Source organism: Coptis chinensis, chromosome 2 (genome assembly GCF_015680905.1).
Source record: "Coptis chinensis isolate HL-2020 chromosome 2, ASM1568090v1, whole genome shotgun sequence".
Classification (NCBI taxonomy): domain Eukaryota; kingdom Viridiplantae; phylum Streptophyta; class Magnoliopsida; order Ranunculales; family Ranunculaceae; genus Coptis; species Coptis chinensis.
The window spans coordinates 65,087,923-65,101,555 of NC_141457.1; the positions used below are offsets into that span (position 1 = coordinate 65,087,923).

The 13,633-nt window shown below is 38.0% G+C and overlaps 1 long non-coding RNA gene and 1 pseudogene across 2 annotated transcripts; one reads left to right on the top strand and one right to left on the bottom strand.

The window, feature by feature from the left end:
• Positions 1-139: 139 nt before the first annotated feature.
• On the bottom strand, positions 140-623 carry LOC147517188 (uncharacterized). Its single transcript, XR_015213817.1, has 3 exons — positions 512-623; positions 333-440; positions 140-259 (listed from the first exon to the last, which is right to left on the bottom strand). It is a non-coding gene; the product is annotated as an uncharacterized LOC147517188 (long non-coding RNA).
• Positions 624-10,280: 9,657 nt separating this feature from the next.
• On the top strand, positions 10,281-12,117 carry LOC147517189 (7-deoxyloganetin glucosyltransferase-like; annotated as a pseudogene). Its single transcript, XR_015211363.1, has 2 exons — positions 10,281-10,865; positions 10,963-12,117. The product of XR_015211363.1 is annotated as a 7-deoxyloganetin glucosyltransferase-like (transcript).
• Positions 12,118-13,633: the final 1,516 nt, after the last annotated feature.

The following is a 13,633-nucleotide window of genomic DNA, read 5'->3' on the forward strand; positions in this document are numbered from 1 at the left end:
CACATAGTTTTAGACTATATATTGGTCAAGTAAATCAACAAAAGGAAGTTGTATGGAGTGGATGATCAGTCAAGTAACTCAACAAAAGGAAGATGTATATAATTTTAGACTATATATATTGGCCAATTAATTTTCAAGTACCTATAGCAACAGGATTAGCCAGTGAATCAGACCTGCGTGCTCCATTTATCTCACTTCCCCTCTCAACATACAATGATGCTTTTCCCTTTTCAGCATTTCTTGTACCTTGGTTTGGGCCCTTAACACAAACTGTTAGTAGATAGCATATTTAATGAAATTTATTGACTTTAGCAATTTATTAATGAAGATACCTTTGTCGTTGAATCAATAAATCGTACTCCACCATTTTCATTTCTAGTTAACGCAGCATATATTGAAGCCTTTTCTTTTTCAATTCTTTTCGTCCCTTGCTTTGAGCTCTTCAAAGTAATACGAGCTTTTAGTAAATGACATTTTCATAAAACTTGTATACCTTTAGTAATGATGTTACCTCTCCCCTTGAAGTAGAATTATATATTCTTTGATTCATATCTCCAGCCAAAACATCCTGTTTTGAAGCTTTCTCCTTCTTTGCTTTCTTTCTCATTTGTGTCGGGCTCTTTATATAACACAAAACGTTAGTAATCGACATACTTCATAAAACTTATATACTTTTAGTTAATGATCGATATTACCTCTGTCATTCCTTCATTAATATCTCTAGGCATAACAACATGTAATGGAGCTTTTTCTTTCTTAGCCCTTTTCCACTTTTTGTTTGGGCTCTTTACATAAAACAAAACCAATAGTGAATAGCATATTCGATGACACTTAGTGACTTTCATATATTTAATTATTTATCAAAATATACCTGTGTGCTCTGAAGGTCTGCCATATCCTAAAGAAATGAAAGAAATTATTCACAATAGTGTACTCAATGGTTCCTACTTTTCAACAAATATAAGAAGAACTGAGAGCAGAGAAATTATATCAGGTACTTACATTACTAATTACTTAACAAACAATGTACAAATATAAATCAATTTTCAGATTCAGTAAAAAATATGAACAATGACAACAGATTGGAACTACAAACACTTGATTTGAATAAAAACAACAAAGCATATCACAGTTAAAGCTTGATTGAGTTTTAATCAAAACCTATCAAATGAATTGAATCCTGCAGCTTGATTGATAAATGGATTGAAACAAATGTAACAATCTACAAGAAAATTTGAATTATCACCGTTGCTTGTAAGCTAAAGAAATGAGAGGACGGTGAATTAAATTGAGAGAAGAACCTTTTAATTTGGAGATTCTAGGGTTTTTTATTTCGCCGAAAGGAGGAGCAAATCGCCATTAAAATCGCTCTCCAGAAGGAGGAGACACAAATTCAAAATGAGGTTGAAGAAAAATTAGAAAAAGAAAAATCAGCTTTGGCGGTTGAAGAAAAAAACCCAAATGTGTTTTTTGGCAAATTTGAGAGGGAAATTTGAGAGAAAGCCCACATATTTGGTTGAAAACATTATCACGTGATGATGCTCACGTGCATGAGTGAACAAACGGCCCATGAAATTCGGAACAAAGACACATGTATACGTATCAATAGCAAAGACGCTTGACCAGGGTCACTTAAAGTGTCTCAAATATGCTGATTTGGTGTAGTGTTCCACCATGGTTACATGAGTTTTGAACATCCTGGTCGTGCGAGGTACTTGAGATTACCGATGCCGAAGCAGCAAATGTCGTGCTATATTCATCATCATGGTGTGTCATATAACATGGACGGTAAAAGATAACATAGTAGAAGGAACACATTCTTGACGGATTGAATATACGATAATTGTATTATCAAACAAAAAACAAAAAGTGTTAAAATTTAGTTAAATACAGAAATAAGGCGAGTAAATGTTTTGTTACCAGTATCAACACCATGGGTACATGAATTTCGAACATCTTGGTCATGCGAGGTACTTGAGACACTCGGTGCTGAAACAGCAAATGTCGTGCAATGAGCATTGGGTTCCAACTCAGCTATTTGGGAATGAACTTCTACACCATGCAATCTGTTTTTACAATTTCTGTAATAGCGACGTTGTCGCTCCCTAACTTGAGACCTTTCATATATATGGTTCGGGGAACAATAGATCTTTCCGATTATACCCCTGTACAGGTTCGGTTATTACATTCATATTTATAATCTAACTATTTTAAAGAATAGCAGTTCTAGAGTACACAGGCTGCACATGTACACAGGTATGAGGGACTTTGATTGCAGTACTTTTTGGGGCAATACACCCTCACTCCTGCCTGATGAGTGGCCTAGATTCTCGCACACACCTCTCGATCTCCTGCGTACACTAGATTTTCTATTTAAAGAAAATGGTTCGGTGAACAGTGGATCTTTCCAATTATACCCCTGTACAGGTTTGGTTATTACATTGACTAGCTTCTTGGCACGTGGCTACGCCACGTGTGCGGTCAATTTTAAAGAATAGCAGTTCTAGAGTACACAGGCTGCACATGTACACAGGTATGAGGGACTTTGATTGCAGTACTTTTTGGGGCAATACACCCTCACTCCTGCCTGATGAGTGGCCTAGATTCTCGCGCACACCTCTCGATCTCCTGCGTACACTAGATTTTCTATTTAAAGAAAATGGTTCGGTGAACAGTAGATCTTTCCGATTATACCCCTATACAGGTTCGGTTATTACATTCACTAGCTTCCTGGCACGTGGCTACGCCATGTGTGCGATCAGCCGGGCAGGACAAAAAGTTAAAATTCGGTCAGTGGCATTATGGCAAATTATTGTAAAACCGAGGGCAGTGTCTTAATTTCGGTCAGCTGGTTTGGGCAGGGCAAAAGAAAAAGTTAAATTTTGGTCAGTGGAAATATCATAATTGTTTGCAAAATTGAAGCCAATGTGCTAAAATGATATAGAAACGCTTAATTTCACTGTAGAAATTGACATTTTTACCCCTCCTTCACCTATGTTATTACATAATACCCTTTTGACCGAGATTGTAATAATGGAACCCATTTAGGGGTATAATTGGAAAACGACACTGTTCATAGAGTCATTCTCTTTAAAGTAGTAAGATATTTATAATCTAACTACTTTAAAGAAGACAAAATCTAAGGTAACGATCTTTGTCTTTGGTACTCTCTCATCTAGGCCCTCCATCGGCGGGGATTCGTGTGTATTGCATGGCGAGTCTTTATTCAAGGCTCTAGATGTCGTAGCAGACCATACAAAGAGCGACTCTAGAACTGCTATTTTAAAGAAAATGGTTCGGTGAACAGTAGATCTTTCCGATTATACCCCTATACAGGTTCGGTTATTACATTCATATTTATAATTTAGGATTGTAATAACATATGTGAGTGCGTGGATAAAATTGGCATTTGACCGGTAAATTTCAGACGCTTCTCCTTGGAATTACGACATCGCCCTCATTTTTACGAACATTTGCGATATTGCCACCAGGCTTTATACGTGATATGTGGCCCCTTTTTTTTTTTATCTCTCCTAATCGCCCTCATACCACCGACTTGAATAAACTCTGTTGTAACCTTACTTCTCTCTTTATCCAGTAAAATTCCAATCCCTGAATTTATACTTTATTATGTTCATCTGTTTTAAACTTGCTTTGGTGCATTTTGTTCTTATACTAACTTTTCTTTTCTTTTTGAAAAATTTGAATGTTTCTCGGTCAAATAGTGGTAGTTAGTGAAGGATTCTCATGTCTCGAATTGAATTCTATCATGTCCTTTTTTTTTTCTCAAATTAAATTATGTCTATTTGTTTCTTTTTTGTGTCTCATTGTGCTTCACGCCTTCTACTCATTCAACTGATGCACATACTATGCTCAAGTGCACTAACCATACTGGTTCAACGAATTTTTTTTTAGCTGTATAGTTTTTTTTTCCTACTCTAATTCTCTCTCTATCCGGTAAAATTATGATCCCTGTATTTAGATTTTAGTGATTACTGTAAATAAATGATAATAATGTATAATTACTTTTCTCCATTCTATTCAAATTTCAGATTCATCGAACAATAATGGACATTGTCTTAGACAATAAACAGTCATTACAGCGAGATTATTGGCGTCGTAAAAAATGGGATAGGTTACTTAACATGAGCGATGGGCAACTGTCAATTCAACGAGAACGTCGATGTGTCCGCGATAGGCAACGAAGACAATCAATGTCCGAATATCAAAGGTCTCAAGTTAGGGAGCGACAACGTCGCTATTACAGAAATTATAAAAACAGATTGCATGGTGTAGAAGTTCATTCCCAAATAGCTAAGTTGGAACCCAACCCTCATTGCACCAAATTTGCTGTTTTAGCACTGGGTGTCTGAAGCATAGTACAAAATATCGCGATATTTGGAGATATCTATCTAGATTTTAGAGAAATATATATAAATATCACAATATGTTTAGAGATATATACGACTATAAATATCGGTGATATTTTGACGATATTTATTATATTTGTGATATTTTGTGTATATAACAATTTTATTTAATATTTACCATTATATTTCAAATAAATATAAATAATGTATCATGATATATCAATAAATATCCACAATATCTACGATATTTGTCGATATTTTGGATATATTCACGATATTTGCATGTAAAACAATGTCAAATATCTCCAAAGAGGAGGATATATCCACGATACATATCCAGAAATTGAATATCGATAAATACCTATATCCTGATATTTTGTACTATGGTATGAAATAACTCGCATCTAGGCCACTCATTAGGCAGGAGTGAGGGTGTATTGCCTCAAAAAGTACTGCCAATCAAGGTCCCTCGTACCTGCTTACAGGTGCAGCCTGGGGTACTCAAGAACTGCTATTTTTAAAAGTAGTTAGATTATAAATATGAATGTAATAACCGAACCTGTAGGGGTATAATCGGGAAGAAATACTGTTCATCGAGCCATTTTTTTTAAAGACATAATGACCTAAAAATACAACATACTTTGCAGTTTTTTACATTAAATACAATGTATTATTTTTCTTGCCTAAAAATACAACATACTTTCAATTTCTTACAATTGGTACTATCTGTTAAATCGGATTCGACGGAGCTCGATTTAGCCGTTAAAAAGCGATCCGCGTGACTTTGCAGTTGCACCCACCTCCCATTTTCTATTTTCATGTTTTGGAAAATTCAAAGAATGTTTAGGTGGACTTTATTACTTACGTGGCTAAGTCAAATGGTGGACTCAGTCATAACCTCTCTCAAAGAATTGAAGCACGTATCATAGAATGTTGTGATGAATGTTTCTCTGTTGAAGAACGCACCAAAACCAACAAAACTCCATTACAGATGACCACCCAAAAAAAAAAACTTAAGAATGTCAACGGTTGACAATATATAACAAGATAATGTTCACTTCAACAAAATAATCAACCATCCAAACAGACCCAACAGAGTGGCCAATTTCAATAACTAGCAAATCTTTTTCGTACTTGTTCTCCAATTCCTCGTTTTTTTTTCTTCTCTTCTCCGGCCTCCTCAACAACTCCAAGTCCCTTCTTTTCAACACGAAACACAGAAAAATCTAATTGGTTGTTTCTGCAATGCCCTATTATGACATTGCAAATCATCCACCCTTGAATCGGCACTTAAAGGTGCGGTGGGTCAATCCTGAAAAAAAAAAGTTACAAGAGTTTTCTCCGGCGTCTTCCTTCACAACGATTGGGATGTCCACATTCATATTTGTATCCGGAGTTGATTGAAGAGGAAGGCATAACTTACTAATTAGTGAGTTCTTTTGGTTTCGGATGAATTTGAGGCTATTAGAGGGCTAACTTATAACTAACCCTCACTTTTGGTGGGTATATATAGTTGGATGCAAAAACATGGAGAGTTGGAGGGAAGAAATTGGGGAAGAATTGAAATTGGGTTTCTGATTTGGGGAAAATGTTGAGGAGGGAAAACATTAGAACGAGGGAATGTCCGAGTCCACTATTTGACTTAGCCACGTAAGTAATACAGTCCACCTAAGCATTATTTGAATTTTCCAAAACATGAAAATCGAAAATAAGAGGTGGGTGCAAGTCACATGACTGCTTTTTAACGGCTAAGTCGAGCTCTATCAAATCCGATTTAACAGATAGTACCAATTGTAAAAAATTGAAAGTATGTTGTATTTTTAGGCAAGAAAAATAATACATTGTATTTAATGTAAAAAACTACAAAGTACGTTGTATTTTTAGGTCATTATGTATTTTTTAATGCTATTACATCTTTGGATGAAAAGATAGGTGGTAGAAGCAGTTTTACTAAAAGTATGGTCGAGTTCAACAATCTGATTGATGACCTGGGGCTTATTGATATGGGGTTTAAGGGGCCTAAGTTTACTTGGAGTAGCAATAGAGGCCCACAGGACCATATTTATGAAAGGCTAGATAGAGCCATGGCTAATGATGCTTGGCTTCTTTTGTTTCCTCATATGCAAGTCAATAATGTAGTGAATGCTACCTCTGATCATCTCTCCATTAATATTAATCTCAATACAAATGATGCTAACAAGTCTGAGCATGATAAACCCTTTAGATTTTTTAATATGTGGTTCTCGGATAAGTCCTGCATGCCTGTCATTGACACTGCCTGGAACTCTATCACTCACAACATGCCGGACATGAATGTTATTCTTAAGCATAAGATGACTCAACAACACCTTGGGATTTGGAATAAAAAAGTGTTTGGAAACATCTTCACCAATGTAAAAAGAGTGAATAAAGAGCTGGAGGAGGTTTTGAAAAAACCCTTTTCTCCAGCCAACTATGAGAGAGCAAAGGATTTAAAATCTGACCTTGTTGACTGGCTGAATAAGGAAGAGAGCTTCTGGAAACAAAAATCCACCACCCATTGGTTGCAAGAAGGAGGAAGAAACACTAGATTCTTTCATTTGTCTACTATATATAGGAGACGGAAAAACAGGATAGAGAAATTACTCAAACCTGATGGCAGCTGGAGTATGGGTAGTGCTGATGTGGGGGAAAACATCAATAGTTACTTCAGGGAGCTCTTTAGCTCTGACCATCCCGCCAAGAATGAAAGAATTCTCAATCTGTTTCACCCATGCATCTCTGAGAGGGAGAATAGCATTCTGACTGGTGTGCCAACCAATGATGACATCTGGAGAGTAGTCAGGAAGATGGGTCGTCTGAAGGCTCCTGGGCCTGATGGGTTTCAAGGGTGCTTCTATCAACAGGCTTGGGAGATAGTAGGGCCTAGTATCTCTGCCTTTGTGAAGGACTTCTTCATTAAAGGGATTTTGAATCCTACCTTCAATGAAACCTTCATTGCTCTCATTCCCAAGATGAGCAACCCTGAGGCTGTGGCTAACTTTAGACCCATTAGCCTCTGTAACTTCAGATATAAGGTGATCTCTAAAATCCTGGCTAATAGGCTTAAAGGTCACCTGAATAAGATAGTCTCCCCTTTCCAGGGGGCTTTCATAAAAGGGAGAAACATTGGGGATAACACTGGTTTGGCCTGTGAATTGTTCCATCAAATGAAACACATGAAGGCTATGAATAAAGGTTGGGTAGCTTTGAAAATGGACATGGCAAAAGCCTATGATAGGGCTGAGTGGTCTCTTATTGACAGTATTTTTGAGAGGCTGGGTTTTAATGTTAAATGGAGAAGCATGATTCAGCAATGCTTGTCTACTGTGACCTTTCAAGTTCTTCTTAATGGTAGACCTCTCAACAAAATCAGTCCTACCAGAGGCCTCAGACAAGGGGACCCCCTGTCCCCTTACCTTTTTATTATCATGTCTGAGGCCTTGTCCAGGATGATTGCCAAGGCTGAGTTGGAAGAGAAGATCCATGGGATCAAGATTAGAAGGCCCTCTCCTTCTATTACTCATTTGCTATATGCGGATGATCTGATTATTTTTACTAAAGGCAATCTTGAGGATGGAGGCCACCTCAAGAAGATTCTTCAAGAGTACTGTGATGCTTCTGGTCAGAGCATTAATTTAGAAAAGTCTAGTATGTTTTTTAGTAGAAATATTAATTTTAGAAATAAAATAAAGTTGAAAAAGTTTTGGAGGATGAGGGCTTTTGACCCAAAAGACAAGTACCCAGGGATTCCTATCATGCTTTCAAAAAAATTTGAGGACTTTGATTATTTGGTGGATAAAATACACAAGAAGATCAAAGGGTGGAAGGCTAAGTTCCTCTCACTTTGGTAGAGCTACCATGATACAATCTGTGGTGCAAGCCACTCCCTTGTATGCTATGGCCACCTACATGCTCCCTGAGTCTACTTGTCAAAAGATAGACAGAGCATGTAGGGATTTCTTTTGGCATGGCACTGAGGAATCAAAAAGTGTCCATACCATTGGGTGGGACAACTTATGTAAACCCAAGTCTCAAGGAGGATTGGGGTTCAGGAAGATGAAAGATATGAACCTTGCTATGCTATCCAAGCTGCCTTGGAAAGCAGCTACTGACATACACTCCATTTGGACAAAAACTCTAGCTAGCATATATGGAAAAAACTGGATTGGGGACATTTGGAGACCTCCTGGATATGCCTCCTACTTTTGGAAAGGCATACATAAAACCTTTAATATAATAAGTGGAGGCCTGATCTGGGGGATACATAGTGGAACCTCCACTTCTATCCTGAATGATCCTTGGGTCTGTATGAATGGCAAACCCAGGACTCTAAGGGAGTTAGGAGTGGAAAATTCCAACCTAAATAATCTCCATGTGGCTGAGTTGTTTAAAGAGGATGGGTCTGGGTGGGATGAGGATAAGCTTGCAGCCTGTCTCCCACCCCATCTAGTTATAAGAATAAAAGACATTATTGTGAGACATTTGGGTCTTGGCAAGGACAAGATGGTGTGGAGTGAGGACAAGGATGGAAAGTTTTCAGTAAAATCTGCTTACAAATTTATCACAAAGGAGAAAGAGGCAGGGCAGAGCTCTAGCTTCAATTCCCAGACCATTAAGCTCCTCTGGAAAACCAAACTACCAGCAAATGTTCAATTGTTCCTGGGGAAGGCATATATGTATGCCTTACCTATGGGGAACATGCTGGAAATGAGAAGAATGAAGGGGGACTTTGATTGCCCTATGTGTTTTAAGACAACAGAGAATGATATACACTTGTTTTTTGAATGTGAGTGGTCTAGAGCCATGTGGTTCACCTCAGCTCTTGGGCTGAGAATGGAGAACCAAGGGAATAATGACAGCAGAGCTTGGGTCACAAAATTCATCAGGTGGTGTCACAGCAAGGACCAAGTGGAAGTGCAGGCTGGCATCAAAGCTTGTTATCTAATGTACAACATATGGATAACAAGGAACGAAGCTAAGTTTGAACATAAGAGGCCTAATAGAGAAAGAACTATAAGAAAAAGTGATATGGAGGCAGAGAAATGCTATGCAGGAGTGGCTGCAGAATGTCTGGAGAACAAGATCCCAACTCTCCCTAGTTTCTCTTTAAAGCAAGATAAGAATTCTTCTCTAGATACACTATTTCCTATCATCCCTAATGACTGCATTATCATCAGGTTTGATGCTTCCTACAAGGCTACAACTGGATGGGCTGCAGCTGGCACCATTGCGTGGGACAATGAAGGCAAGGTGGTAGGCGCAGCAGTAAGAAGATATAAAGCTAGGTCTGCAGCAGAAGCTGAAATGGAGGCAGCAGAGGTGGCTATTTTGCTAGCAAAAGCTAAAGGGTGGAAGGAAGTGCTGATAGAAGGAGACTGTGCTGAGGTCATTCAAGCTCTGAACAGTCCTTCATGTTCTTGGACATATGCATGTTTAAGGGATTATGTAAAAAACCTAAGCTCCTCCTTTTTGTTTTGTAAGTACAGTTGGATCAGTAGGGTGGGAAATAGTGAGGCACATGAGCTTGCAAAATGGATCTACCATCAGCAGCTTGTGAGTCAACTACCACAAAGTCTACTGTCAAGCAATGATGTGCCGGTTATGATCTAGTTTTCTATGATATATATATAAGCTATTATCGAAAAAAAAAAAGAGTTTTGGTGTGGTGACTTGATCACCTTGATGAATAAAAAAAAGACTGGTGGACTTTATGTCAGTTACTAACTCGACTTTTGTGGATAAGAGATTAGAGTCAACGTATACTCAAGCAGAGAACTAAGTGCAACAAGTTAATCAACGCCGCCTTTTAATACCTTATTCAAGAAGAGCTACAAGGATGGATACACGACCTGATGAACAGATCCCAAAGATTTCCTTCAGAGATGTCAATTATAAAGTGAGTTTCTTTGATACCTGCTCTCATCATGCATTCTGGGAATTTTTTTGAAATGAAATCCTCTTTAGTAGCCAAGATTCTCAAGAAGCCTCACGCTGTTTGCATACCCGCACCATTTCAGAGTCATATTATTGCCATGCTTAAATTAGCAAAGTTACTCCATTTAAAAGGCTTTCACATCACCTTTGTTAACACCGAATACAACCATCAACGGATTCTCAAATCTAGAGGAGCAGATTCACTCAATGGCTTGCCCGAGTTCAAATTCGAAACCATCCCAGATGGCCTACCAGCATCTGACATCAGTGCCAGTCAAGACATACTATCCCTTCTTAAGTCCATGGCCAGAAACTTCCTAGGTCCATTTCGGAATGTCATCACCAAGCTTAACGAAGCATCAGCATTTTCAGATAATCCTCCTGTTACTTGCATTGTATCAGATGTTATCATGGGCTTTCCACTGGAAGCTGCTGAAGAATTTGGTATCCCAACAGCTTTGTTATGCATAGTGAATGCCTGTGCTCTGATGATCTGCCTTCACAGTCAACATATAGAAAGAGGTCTGCTTCCATTGAAAGGTATATAAGCTATATATATGTCATTTCCCTGATACATATATTTTGTCGTTATTGGTTAAACTCAACACTAATATTCCCTTATTCCTGAATTTTGTAGATAAGAGCGATTTAACAAATGAGCATTTAAACACGCCAGTCAACTTGATCCCGGGAGTAAAGGATATCCGACTTAAAGATCTTCCGAGCTTTTTTGGAAGGCGGCGATGCCTTGTACAACTACGTGCAAGATCCAATTGAAAGAGCCACTAATGCATCTGCAATCATTATCAACACATTTGATGCCTTGGAAAGCAGTGTTTTGGAAGCAATGAGAACTCTACTGCCTCCGATATACACAATAGGTCCTCTACAGTTGCTCATTGAACAACTACCACAGAACACCCAACTGAGATCGATTGAATCCAATATATGGATAGAAGATCAACATTGTCTTCAATGGCTTGATATTCAAGAACTTAACTCGGTTGTTTATGTTAGTTTTGGTAGTCACACAGTCATGACTCCTGAACAACTTATAGAGTTTGCGTGGGGACTAGCTAACAGCAAGCACGGAAGCACCCCTTCTTGTGGGTCATTAGATATGATCTTGTCATAGGTGAAGCAGCAATTTTGCCACCAGAGTTCACACAAGAGATTGCAGACAGGGGTATGATATCAGGTTGGTGTCCGCAAGAACAAGTCCCGAGTCACTCTTCCATTGGTGGGTTCTTAACACATAGTGGCTGGAATTCTATAATGGATACTATATCTGGTGGTGTTCCAGTTATCAGTTGGCCTTTTTCTGGTGACCAACAAACTAACTGCTGGGAAGCTTGTGTTTGTTGGGGTATTGGTATGGAGATGGACAATAATGTTAAAAGAGACGATGTGGAGGGACTTGTGAGAGAGTTGATGGAAGGTGATAAGGGTAAGGTAATGAAGAAAAAGGCTATGGAGTGGAAGAAGAATGCTGAAGATTCGACAGAACCTGCTGGATCTTCCTACGTGAACTTGGATAAAGTTATCAATGAAGTGCTAATCCAGAAGGAACTGGTTTTAGAGAATTAGAGTACTGTTAGAGAATTAGAGTACTGTTAGTTCGTGTTCCATACTTGCTACTGTGGTACTTGGTTATGCCATCCACTGTATGTCTTTCTCATTCTGTAGCTTTTATGTATGAACTGTACTTTTCTGATCCAATGGTTGCCTTTACTTGGTATTAAGGGGGTATATGGATACTTTTTTTTCTGTACAAAAAAATTTGTTTTTTAAAGATTTGCGGCAGGATTTTTTTTTTTCGATAATCCTATCTGCGGCAGGACTACCATTCGTGCAGGGGCGTTGTGAGATTAAATATTTTAAGCAGCCACATAAGGCATACAAAAATATTGGTATCAAATCATAATCAGTCCAACTTGCTCATTAATTATGGCAAGATCTTTCCAAGGTTAGAGATATGTTTTATCATAGCACTTTTACACCCTCTATCACTGAAATAGAATTTGTCAAGAATATTGTAACTGAGGTCATTGGAACACTAGCCTGATTGATTTCATAGAATGTACTGCTAAATCCATTAAAAACATACAAACACAAATAAAGAAGGCTCTACTACAACCCCTGAACAGTATGGCCAACAAAATATATTCGACTCTAATACATAGTTACGACCATATATGTTATCTTCCCAAAAAGACCTATCTTCCCTAATATTTGCTTCAGAATAAAAACCACCCTCCCCTTCTCCACATCATTCACAACCACTCATGTGCCACTCCATCAACAAAGTCAGCAATGTATGTTACGCTCGAATGCAGTTACCTAGCAAATCTAATCTTTAGATCGGATCTCTCAGATACGCACATTAACAAAAAAACTAACGATACTAAGAAAATAGCCAGTCCAAAAAGACAGCCATACAAGAATTGCACTGGAAAGAACGACCACAATTGGTGTTTGAGGGGAAGGACACTTTGACAGGCGATATGTACCCAGGAAGGAAAGCATAAATTCTACTGTTTTCAAGGCAAAAACGTTTATGGTCCAAGCATAGATGGTCATAAAGCGTCCTGGAAAATTCTCAAAATAAGCTCACCACAACTTTTGGAGTAAATACACATTTAATGGTTTTAGACTAAGAAGAGGTTTCATATTCACGAAAAAAATGAAAATAAAGAATATACACACGAGCTAGGAAGGAACACAAAGATAAAAATTTGAAACTGAAACCTGTAACTCAGAAAGTTAGAAAGTAGGCAATCATATATAAATCCTAACCTTTTTCACTTCAATTCATCACAGCCCTTTATGGATTTCTATAAACATATATTCCCCTTTCCTTTCCCTTTCTTATTTTTTGTAGATAAACACAGCTGGCAACATGAGTCACTAATCACTATACTAAGAGACGGACCCAGGAAACCCTGGATAGCAATGTAGGTAGCAGCTTCCTGTTCCGGGTCACACAAAACTAGATCATTTTTATCCTTCAGTAAAATGTCACGATTCTCGGCAAAACATAGTAGCCTCATATCTTTTTCATAGTTAAGATAATTTGGCCAGCAGTCATTGTGATCCGATCCTTCAAAGGCAGTTAATTTAGACCAAGAGAACATTTCACCACAATCCTTCAAGACCAATACCTCATAAGTTCTCCTCCCAACACTCCCAAAGTTGAACAAGCATCTCGAATCCCATCATAAGTTCCCCGGAACACTTGAAAAACTTTCTTCTCAACATCAAAAGAAATAACTATTGTATCATTATTACCTTTGTTTTTAACATGTCCA